Below are 11,950 nucleotides of genomic sequence, written 5' to 3' on the forward strand. Positions count from 1 at the left end.
ACTGGGAACCTTGCGGGCTCCAGTTAACTCTACCCGGCCACTCTACCCCTAAGCCACTGCCGCCCCATTGGTGGTTCTCAACCTGTGGGGACCTCAATGGGGGTGGGGGGGGGGGTCCCCCAAAAAAGAAAGAAAGGAAAAAAAGACCATTACTGCATCAAAAGTAATAAAACAACTATTCTATAAAAACTGGTCAAACATTGGCCAAATTGTTAAATAATATAAGAAACGCCTCGCAACGCTTGTAAATCTGCTATTTTTATCTGTGGAACCGAGTCAAACTAAATGTAATGCCTAAACTCCACAATTCCAAGTGCTTGTCAGGGTGGGGGGTCCCCAGTTCAAATATGATTATTTTGGGGGGTCGCGGCCTGAAAAGGTTGAGAACCACTGCTCTACCATACAGATTGGAAAATTAGAAAAATGTCATAAAAAAAAGTGACATAGCGCCCACTTTAAGCATAGGCATTTCTGAACACATTATACCAAGGGGACTTGTGCCTATATGGATCATTTTCTGGCTCCTACTCTTTTCCATTCTTGTTGAAAATACAAGGCATTATTAGCACATAAGAAGAGTTGGTGTGCGATCCTCAATCTAATTAATCACAATGACTGTGCGTGGCGCACGCACTGATGTTTTTGTTACGTGTGCGCACGCGTGCGAAGGGGGCAAGGACGCTGTGTTCTTTCCTAGCTGCATGTTACATTGCGCCCCCGATTTGTTCCAGATGTCTCTCTTCTTCTACCACTCTCTCTCTCTCTCTCTTGCTTGCTTGCTTGCTCTCTCTTCTCTCTCTATCTCTATCTATCCGTCTCTGTCTCTGCCTTTCCCACAGCTTTTGCTTAATTTATACTAAAGTTATGCGCATTTTTGTGAGTGACATAATCCTAATTTGATCTATTTTTAATACTTTTGGATTACTTTGGAGTACTACAAAATCAAACATTGAAATTATGGGCGTTGGAAATTGACATATTTTAAAGAATGTTTAGGAAAACAATTTTACAAGCTTCCATGACAATGTAAAGTTCATGTAATTACACTTTTCTTTACTATTGTAATATGGGCTTTTTATAGTTACTTATTTGAGTAATCTCATTACATAATCCGAAGTACATTTAGTCAGTTACTACCCTACTTTCCCTGCCTCGTCTCTCTTTATCCACCTTACATGCCATGACTGTAGCTGATTAGACTGACTGATACACGTGTCTGCTTTAGACCTCAGACATTCTGGTCTTTGAGGTGTGAGAGAGGGGGAAAAAAGCATGTTAACCACATGAATCCTGGCGTCCTCATTGTGGGCATGTCATGGTCGGAAAACATGCTGCGAAAAAAGCCCATCTACAAACTTAACAATGTGTTGCAATGTGAGCTTGTAGATCAGAGAGATTTGGTGTAGAGGGAAAGGGTGAGGGGACTAAGTATAGACCCCTGTGAGACCCAAGACAACAAAGTATATAGGGTTTGTTTAAGAAGAATGGGACTCTGTGTCTTGGAATGTATGTCTTTGCATTTGTGTTGCATTGTGTGCATGGCTGTAAAAGAAAAAAAGAAAGACACCAGGATGCATGTAGGCCACTCTGTGTTATGGGTGGGATTTGTTTCCAGAGAAGGAATACAAAAATCACCAAAGCATTCTACACAGCAAAATACTGGTGTGTTATGTTAAGTGAGCGTTAAAGAAACACTCTGGAATTTTGGCCTACCACTCTAACTTTCATCTCTCTCTCTCTCTCTCTCTCTCTCTCTCTCTCTCTCTCTCTCTCTCTCTCTCTCTCTCTCTCTCTCTCTCACTTTCCCTTTCCATCTTTAATTACCTTTCATAATTTGACCCCTAAGCGGCGCAAAAAGCGCCCAAGCGCAGCCCAGTGAGCCCATTACTTCGGCAATCTGAATTCTTTGTCATAGTCATGCTCTCCGCTTGTCCCCTGTGGCCCTTATGTCCCTCCAGGACCTTGGAACACACACTCACACATGGTTTTGATAACAAGGAGAGGAGGGATGGATGGAGAAAGTGAGCGAGCGAGCGAGCAAAGGGAAACGGTAAAAGAAAAACAGAGGTTCACCCTTGCCAGTAAGTTTTACAACAGAGCCGTGACTCTCTTCTTAGGAATCTGTTGCGCCTGTTGCGCAACAAGCGGGAAATAATGGAATGAGAGACACAGAAGGAAATGGGCGGGGATAACCCCCGCAACCACACACACACACGCACACACACACACACACACACATGCCCCAACCACACAAAAACACTCTTCTCTCCACCCTCTGCAGTATGTAGTTGAAAAATGGAGAGTGAAGGGTTTTGCGTTGAAGGGTCACTGTTTCCTCCAGTGGAGTACCGGGACAGGGCGGAGGCGTGTCAGGACACAGATGGGCCGTATTTTGATTCTGGAGCACGCGTTGTCATGGAAGACATGGGAGGGGAGGGAGTGTGTATGTGTGTGTGTGTATATAAGAGTAGCACTTCAACTCCAACGTGCCTGGTCATCCCGTGGCCCAGACAGACACTGCTAAACAAGGACAAAAACCAACTGCGTTCCTACAGTACATGCTATGTTTCCGTTAGGGATACTTCCGTCTGGGGGTCAAGCGTTAGGGAGTGGTACCCAACAGAGGGATTGCAAAGGGGTCTTGTTATCTGAGACGCAGCTTTTTGGATTTATATGCAACGTTTCATCTTTGTTTTCGTTTTTTTTTTTGCCTGGTCTGATTTCTACATTGTTTTTGTCATTGACATTCTCTTCTCATTCATCGTCTGCCTTTCGTTGCCAGACAGAACTCGGAAGATGCTGAAGCCAACGGGATTGTTTATTGTTTATCAGGATCCCCACCGTAGTGGAGACTATTCTTCCAGGAACAAAAAACATCTTTTGAAAAAAACTTTTTGTGAAAGTGGTGGAATAATGTGGATCTAGAAAAGAAATAACTGTTTTTGACTATCTAAGGAAATATCAGGTTATGCCAATGTGATGCAGTGCACTATAAAAAGAAATGTTGATATGCATGCGTTTGAGTGTGCGAGTGTGCGTGCGTGCGTGCGTGCGTGCGTGCGTGCGTGTGTGTGTGTGTGTGTGTGTGTGTGTGTGTGTGTGTGCGTGTGCTGTTGGGGACTGGTGTGATGTAACATCATGTTTTTCAGTCTTGTATAGACTGTCACATAGGGTTTAGCCTCACTACTTGGCTTCCTGTGTGTGTGTGTGTGTGTGTGTGTGTGTGTGTGTGTGTGTGTGTGTGTGTGTGTGTGTGTGTGTGTGTGAGACCATATTCTGCTCCTCCATATGGCTGTGATTTGTGTCATTTGTTCTCCTCGTGTTTGAACACTCACTCACTGCGTGGTTTCCTCTTGTCTTTGTGGCTGGTTGTTTATGTGGAGACAGAGTGTGCTGTAGCTGAGTCCAAAACGACTGTCTTTGGTTGTCATTTCTCATCCAGCAGAAGCGTCTCTCACTATCTTTCAGTCATTCACATAATGTTTCATATCGTCAGTGTCAGGTGGAAACCTTGTATGTCCAAAACTGTTACTTTTCAGGAAATGGAAAAAAGAACCTGTGTTCTAATGCAGGGGTCTTCAACCTTTTCAGGCCAAGGACCCCCTAACTGAGAGAGAGATGAAGCAGGGACCCCCACTATATATTACATAAAATTGTGTTGCAGATTAAAGCTTTTCATAGATGTTGCTTTCATATTAATGTGTATTTTCAGACATTTAACGACTTAAACCATCAATACTTAGTGAACTTTCACTCTGTACTTGGTCTGCTCGTTTTTCCCTCTTTGCCGAAAATAGCAGATCTACAAGCTCACAACGCCTCGCCCTCACGTTGTGAGCTTGTAGATCGGCTATTTTAGGCTAAAGTTGTCCTTAGAATAGGGATGCTAGGGTTCAAGTGGTTAATGTAAAAAACAATGATCCTATCACAGAGATTTGGCGGACCCCCTCTAGCAACTCTGAGGACCCCCTAGGGGTCCCGGACCCCCTGTTGAAGACCTCTGTTCTAATGGATCCAATAGTTATTATTTATTAGTTTCAAGCTCTTGTTAATACCTTTCAGAGTTACCACTTTCACAAAAATGTTTTTAAAAAAATAGCAGATCTACAAGCTCACAACACGTTGCAATCGAAATGTGTTGTGAGCTTGTAGATTGGCTATTTTTACTGCTTTTGCGTGACAATGTAGTATGACAAAGTAGGGCATTCATTTACAAAAAAAATGTTGGACATGGACATGGTTTCTGTCTGATAGCAACAATACCTTATCTTCCAAGACGGGTGGGCTGGGTGGTCTGGTCATGTGACAAACCATCCCAGAGCCAGACGGTCTCAGTGCCGTACTACACAGTAACATGTTGTGAGTGTTAATTTCACTCTGAAAGTGTACACATTCACACAGTTACTGCGTAATAACCGTCAAGTGTGTTTATGTCAACAGCCAGGTGTTTCTATTCAAGCGTCTGAGCACCAAATGTTTACATGCTTGCTCATTTGCGACCTGTTCTGCAAGAGCGAGTTAACTGACTGAAATGTAAACATAGGCCTGTGTTTCTCATCCTCCATGCTGATGGGTCCCAGGATGATACTTTCTATTACTCACTATTCGATTTCTAGTGCTTTAATTCTGACCCAGAACACCGGGTGATTGCTATAAACCAGTGGTTCTCAAACAGGGATCCAGGGACCCACAGGGGTTTCTTGAGGGGGTTCCAAATTGACTCTTGGCTGTAACTCTGAGAGTGTGCAAATGGAACCAAATGGACCCTTACGGGTTTGAAAACCATATGAACCACCTTAATGTGGTCGGGGGTCTCAAGGGCAGGAGTCGAGTGTCAAAGATATGGACCTTCTGGTGGGGCTTTTCTTGTCGTGGGTGTGGTCTTCATTCTGGATGTTGGCAGCTGCCGGAGGAAACAGGGAGGTGGTGTGAGGACACAGGCCATCTCAAGCAAGGGCAGTGGCTGTTTGGTGTATGACTATGATGTCATCCGGAGGCGTCCGTCCACTTGCTTGGTTTACTGGACCGGTTTACACGACATGGTCCTGGCAACCAGAGAGCTGCGGTTTTGGCTGTCCTCACAGTAGCCTGGACGGCCACCCGTTGGGGTAAATATTAGTCATCACAACAATGGAAGATGAGTGCAGTGGGGCTGTATTCATAAACAAATTTAGCGCAATGCTGATATTAGTTGCAGGATTGGCTCTTGGGCCCAAATAGCTTGTTGCTGGATTTTGTTTGTTTTAAGAATCATGGAGAGTATTTGCGTGTGAACATTTGAGTCATTCGGAAGACATTCAACCCCCGCTGTATGCATGTGTGGCAGCAGGCTTGAAGACTTTGGCGATATAACAATAGACGTTTCCAGCAATTAAGTGGTTTTGTATCCCAAAGACGAGTGCAGGGATTTGTTTGGAATTTTAATGAAAACAAAGCATTTCTACTGTACCAAATAGTATGCAGTGAAGTAGTACTCATACTGGAAAATCCCTAAATGTAACCAATTCCAAACAAAGCATAAAATGTTCTTGAGATGAGTCATTGTGGAAATTGTGTGTGTGTGTGTGTGTGTGTGTGTGTGTGTGTGTGTGTGTGTGTGTGTGTGTGTGTGTGTGTGTGTGTGTGTGTGTGTGTGTGTGTGTGTGTGTGTGTGTGTGTGTGTGTGTGTGTGTGTGTGTGTGTCCAGACTACAGACATTGGTCACACCTTAGAACTAATTGCGGACTTCAAACAAGTTGATTGGGGATGCATGTCTAATTAGGGACAAAATTTACATGCAAATCTAATTTCACTGGACTTTCTAGTAGGTCCTAGTAAGTAAGTAAGTAAGGATAACATAAGGTTAGGGTAAGGCGTGTGTCTGATAGGGTCACAGTTAAGGTTGGGCATGTCATGTGTATATGTTAGGGTTAAAGGGTACAGTCAGGGTTAAGGTTAGGCATGTATGTTAGGGTTAAGGTTATAGGCATCTGTTCGGATAAAGGTTATGCATGTATCTGTTATAGTGTAATCTGTTCAATTAATGTTAGAGTAAGGGGTTATGGATTATGGAAAGAATGTATCAGTGCAATGTCCTTGAATGTTTGCAAAAATGAATGTATTTTCTGTGCGTGTGCGTGTGTGTGTGTCTCTGGGTGACTCTGTACCTCCCTCTCAGCCCTGAACAGTAAGAGTTTATGTGCTGTGCCTCATCAATCAGCACATGGTCTCTTACGGTGCAGGGAGACAGGCAACGGACAACAGCAGCCCAACGAGCCCTCCAGCTAAACGGGCACTTTTTATTTGGCACCACTGTCAGTGGTGGAAAGTAACTAAGTACATGTACTCAAGTACTGCACTCCACTGTCGCGATGCGACTTATTGTAAGCTTGTAGATCTGCTATTTTCAAAATATTTTTACGTTTGAAAAGTTGTGAAATGGGACATTCTGCATAATGAGTACTTTCCACTTTTGGTACTTTAAGTTCATTTTGATGCCAATACTTTTACTCAAGTTTTTTCCCAGACTAGCAAGGTGAGTTGGAATTAGGTGGGTCATTTAGTGACATTGAGATGTTGGAGAACCAAGATGTGCAAGCATAGTCAAAATGGCATTGATTGAGGGCTCCAGCACGAGTCTTGAGAGCACTTTTGTTGACAAAAGAGGACATTCTGCCCAAATATCTTGTTATTTTTGATTGACTTTCTTGATCACTTTTGATGCCATCTTTTCTCCTGTCAGTTTGTTGCTCTGACCTTGAAATCATTTGTATTTACATCACTATGGGAATGTTTGGACCCAAAAAGGTCTGTAACAAATTGAGAACCACTGTATAAGTGTATGTGGTGTGCACACTAACAGGCTGAGACATCTGGCATGCCTGCTTTAGTGTACCTGCAGAGGGCAGCATTTACTTGTGATTGCTCAAGCTCAGTTTTCCATCCATACTTTTCTTCTACAGTCCTCCAAGTTTGTGCCCTTAAGCCTGATTTATAAGTATAAATCAGGCGTTATCCTCTCCCTTGTTTATCACAAAGGTGAAGTTCCAAGACATTGGTGAAGGACTTCTGAGAGGCCTTAATAAGGGCAGCTACCTTAATTTACATTACCTGGTCACTATGGGCCATCAAATAGGAAACTACTGATATGATATCTTCAAAAAGCCAACTTTAGCATTTTAATATATTGCTTCATTGGTTTATGACATCCACAGTGCATGTAGCCTACTAAATACTCTATCTCTAAACCCAAGCCTTTTTGGGGCCCAAAGCTGAATTTAATTTGCCTTCGAGAGAGAGAGAGAGAGAGAGAGAGAGAGAGAGAGAGAGAGAGAGAGAGAGAGAGAGAGAGATGTTCCTTATTAATGACCCAATTCAACTTTTGGCATTCATTTCAGCAAATGATAGGGGTGTCAAAAGGTAACCATGTATTGCTCTAACAGCTTTCATACAGGTGGATTGTTTTAATGCCTCTCTCAATGAGGCCATCAGCTCCAAGATAAACATGTTAATGCAAGATAGCCACCATGCGGTAATGTAAATAAGACATTTTAATCACATATAACTTGCTTCCTCGGTGCCCGCCGGTGCCCACACAGGGCCCTTAAGTGGCTGCTTACTTCACTCAGCCTCGGGCACGCCTGTCATACTCAAACCGGGAAATAACAGAGTAGATTTCATATATTACAGACAGACGTCACGGAAACATAATGTGACCGTCAGGCGGCAGACTAATAGCCTGTATACTGAGTAATAAGGAAGAGTAATATGATCTGTGTGTGTGTGTGTGTGTGTGTGTGTGTGTGTGTGTGTGTGTGTGTGTGTGTGTGTGTGTGTGTGTGTGTGCGTGCGTGCGTGCGTGCGTGCGTGCGTGCGCGTGTGTGTGTGCGTGCATGTGTGTGTGACTGCAGGTTACATCTCTCTCCACTGGGACTGTGTTGCTTTGAAGTGGGCTGCCTCTGGTGTCTCATAATCAGCCTCTGGAACAGGTGTGACCGGCTGACTCATGCTCTCAGCATGTGCTCTTAACATTCATGACTGTACTGCATGATCAACACGGAAGGAAACACCTCAGAGCCAAAAACAACACGGATCAAAAGTAATCCACAGCTTCTTTAATCTCATTCTTCCTATACTTAGTTTGAAACATTGTCTGTCATGGTAAATCAAGTTAAAAGAAAACTGCATTTGCCACAAACTGATGATGAGGCAAAGGACAAAAAGAAAAAACTCTAGTTATTTTGATGCCTTTTATCCAACACAGAACTCTCACACAGAAAGACCCATTAAAACCGGGAAAGTATCTGTGCCATTTGAGATTTTAGCGTTGGCTATTAAAAAATAGCAGATATACAATCTCGCAGCGCGTTACTGCGTGCCGCTCTGCGAGCTTTTACCTCTGCTATTTTTGAACACTTTAGAAAAATCTCGAAAATGTTTGAAAATTTACTTTAGCCTCAGGTCTTAAGTGAGGAATGGAAGATGATTTGTCCATCTCTGCAGCACATCTAGCCAGCAGTGGTCCTGTGGAAACAGAACTACCTCTGACCTACTTTCTCAACAAAGAGTGCAGCAGGTCTGCAGACAAATACCTTGGATTGTGGCTCCGCAGCATGTCCGGTCCGTTCGCCCTCTGCTGCTTTTTTGCGACACCCGCCCCTAACGACCATGGCTGTAGACTGTTACCATGGTACTGTTGCTAGAGTAACAATCTAAAGCCACGGTCGCCATGGAGACAGCAGGAAGAAGGAGGGGCTGCAGTTGGCATGGTAACTGGAAACTGCGAGCTGTCATTGGCGCTCGAGCATGGACATTGCACACTTACATAATGTAGGACTCCCCTATTGCAAGCCTACACAGGCTTCTACGCTAAGACACAGAGAGAGAGAGAGAGAGAGAGAGAGAGAGAGAGAGATCTATGACATATGCAATGAGTTAACCATTCCCAGTCCACAACATATTCATTCCAAGATAGTTTCCATGGCATTACTCTTCCTTAGAGCTGACATCACTACAGCATCACCACTGTGCGCATGTGGGGTGTCTCTGGGGAGGGCAATGCCAGGCTTCAGTAGCCATGACTGTAGACTGTTACTGTACTGTGACACTGTATAAGCAGTAAGCAGTCTAAAGCCAAGGTGCTGATGCTCTGACTTAAGGGGAAGGGCAGGAGTGATGCCTCTCTCTCTCCTGTAGCCCTGCAAAAGCAAAGAGAGAAGTGGACAGGAATATTATGCAAATGATCAAATACAATGTTGTCCCATTCATCAATTCCACAATCATGGACATCATCACTCAACATGATTCTTCTTCAAAAGGGGAAAGATTAGTCCCGGGATATCTGGTCGATTCCCAAACTACTTTGAGTGACAGTGTTTGTTTTATACGCTTCAATTAGGCTGTATCAAGTCTGTTAATAACACAATGATCAATCATTAGGGCCATCTGATATTGTGAATTCACTGATACTTTGCTTTAAATGCAATAATTGATTGATTCTTGATACTTCTTAATTCTTGAGTGCAATTCTAGTTCTGGCATCATGTGGTTTTGCAATAATAATAACTGGGCAGGCCACCAGTTACCATAAAACAATGCACAATTAGTTGCTGTCATTTTCAATGTTTAAATTGATAAGAAGAAAAAAATGGTTGTGTTCCAGATGAGCGGTGCATTCAGCCAGTTATGGAAACATTGTTCTGTCATGCATGAGAACAGAACAAAATGTGTTTAATCTGTGTTGGACAATAAATCACAAAATGAAATTCAAATGCATCCAGTATCTTACATGTTTACCACCCTGGTTTCTTCTTTGAGAATCAAGGAAGCCAAGTACAAAAGTTGTCAAAATTAAGCATAAGAAATGTTGTTAATAGGTTCATCCATCCATCCATCTTCTATACCGCTTATCTGGAGCCAGAGCAGGTATCTGGGTATAGATATCAAGGCATAGTCTATCCAAAAAGCTCTGTTTCAGTTATCAATATTGGGATATGTACAATATACTGTATATGCATGACTACATTCACGAGTCAAGATTGAGACAGCATGCCTAGCATGCTAGTTATAGACAAACCATTCCCATCAGCCTCACAGTATATCCAAACACAGTAATGTCTGAGAAATAAAGGTGGTGAGATATCTGTCAAACCTCATTATATCCTCTGGCATATAGATGCTATGAAACAAGAAGACAGGCGCTGGATCAGCAGTTCTCTGGAGGAAAGCCCCCTTATTGATGTACACGAGTGTCTTAATTAACGGTCATGAATCCCTGCCTGGGAATACGTTGGACTGATTAGGTATCGCCTATTAGCATCAGCTATCATGTCACTGACAGCAGACTCTTTGTGTTCAGTAATAGACTGTCAGTAATGCACAAGAATAATGTACTGACGAACCATAAAATGTGAGCAGTTACTATAAACTATAAACAGACCTTTAGATATATTTGCGCAAAGGCATGCTCCTCCCTATAAGCACTGGTCCCAGTCAGTCAGCTTACTGACTCACTGACCCATAGTCTGGCGTTGGATTTAACGTCTGAGCAAACTTATTTCTCAACATGGCATGGTTTATATCGTCCGGTTTGTAAAAATAAATGGCTTGTGCCTGCTTATAATATAGGCTCTATGCACAGCAGCCATATTATCACTCTGCTCCATTTAGTGTAGCACAGTAGTTCTCAGACCTTTTAATTTCCACGACCCCCATAACTCTGAGAGTGTACAAATGGAACAAAATGGACCCTTACGGGTCCATTTGTTTCCATTTGTACACTCTCAGAGTTACACACCCGTAAGGGGCCATTTGGAACCCCCTCAAGGAACCACGAGGGTCCCTGGACCCCAATTTTAGACCCACTGGTGTGGCAAAGTGTTTCCAGTGAGCCAATATGCACAATATCAGCACACTGACTCTGTTTGACCAGAATGGAACGGAGTCTTCATTGGTATCATTGGTAACACCTGTGAATTTCTTCACACTATGGCTGCTGTGCATAGAGCCTATTACAACTATGACTTATTTGTTGTGTTGGGGGACCCGTCTTCAAAAAGGTTTCTGCCTTTATCTTGTGTGCGCCTATTTCAGAACCACCGTAGGTGGACAGCGACGGAGTTGTGCCGCTGTCCGCGGTGCTGAACTGGATGTCTGCCCTGGCCCACGGCTACGGCGTGCAGTATTTAGGCTATTTAGTTCAGGGGTACTCAACCTGTTGGTCGGGGTGCCCACATGATTTTGGGGGGGGTCCCCAGAGGACAGTGAAGTGACAATTTAAGGACTGTTAAGACATTTTAATACCTCAAAAAGAAAGAAAGAAAGAAAGAAAAGGATCAAAAGTAATCAACAAATTATACTATAAAAACTGGTCAAACATTGGTCAAATTGTCAAATAATATAAGAAAGAGGCAAAAATGTTGAAAACAGCCGATCTACAAGCTCACAACGCCTTGCAACGCCAGGCATTGTGAGCTTGTAGATCTGCTATTTTCACAATATCTGTGGAACCAAATCAAACAAAATGTAATAACTCAACTTCTACAATTCCAAGTTCTTGTCAGGGTGGGGGGTCCCCAGTTCAAACATGATTCTTTTGGGGGGTCACGGCTTGAAAAGGTTGAGAACCACTGACTTATAGTTTGCAGTGCTTTCGCGAATAAAGCAACTCCCGTAAGTTTAAACCACTTTACAACCTGCACGTTTCACCGCGCTGTGACGTGCAGCCTGCCTTTTAAACCACATGGCTATTCATACAGGTGGCGCAATAACAATTTACACATCTTTGGCCATATGGAGCCGGTCAGTCCACATCCTAACTCACTCAGGTATAGCCTACGGTTTATAGCAGTGGTGTAAAGTAACTGAGTAGATGTACTGTACTTAAGTACAAGTTTGAGATATTTTTACTGTAGTATTTCCAAATTTCAGTATACTTTTACTTCTATTCAACTGCATTTTAGAGGCAAATATT

The sequence above is a fragment of the Gymnoscopelus microlampas genome (assembly GCF_963454915.1).
Source record: "Gymnoscopelus microlampas genome assembly, chromosome: 12".
Lineage (NCBI taxonomy): Eukaryota > Metazoa > Chordata > Actinopteri > Myctophiformes > Myctophidae > Gymnoscopelus > Gymnoscopelus microlampas.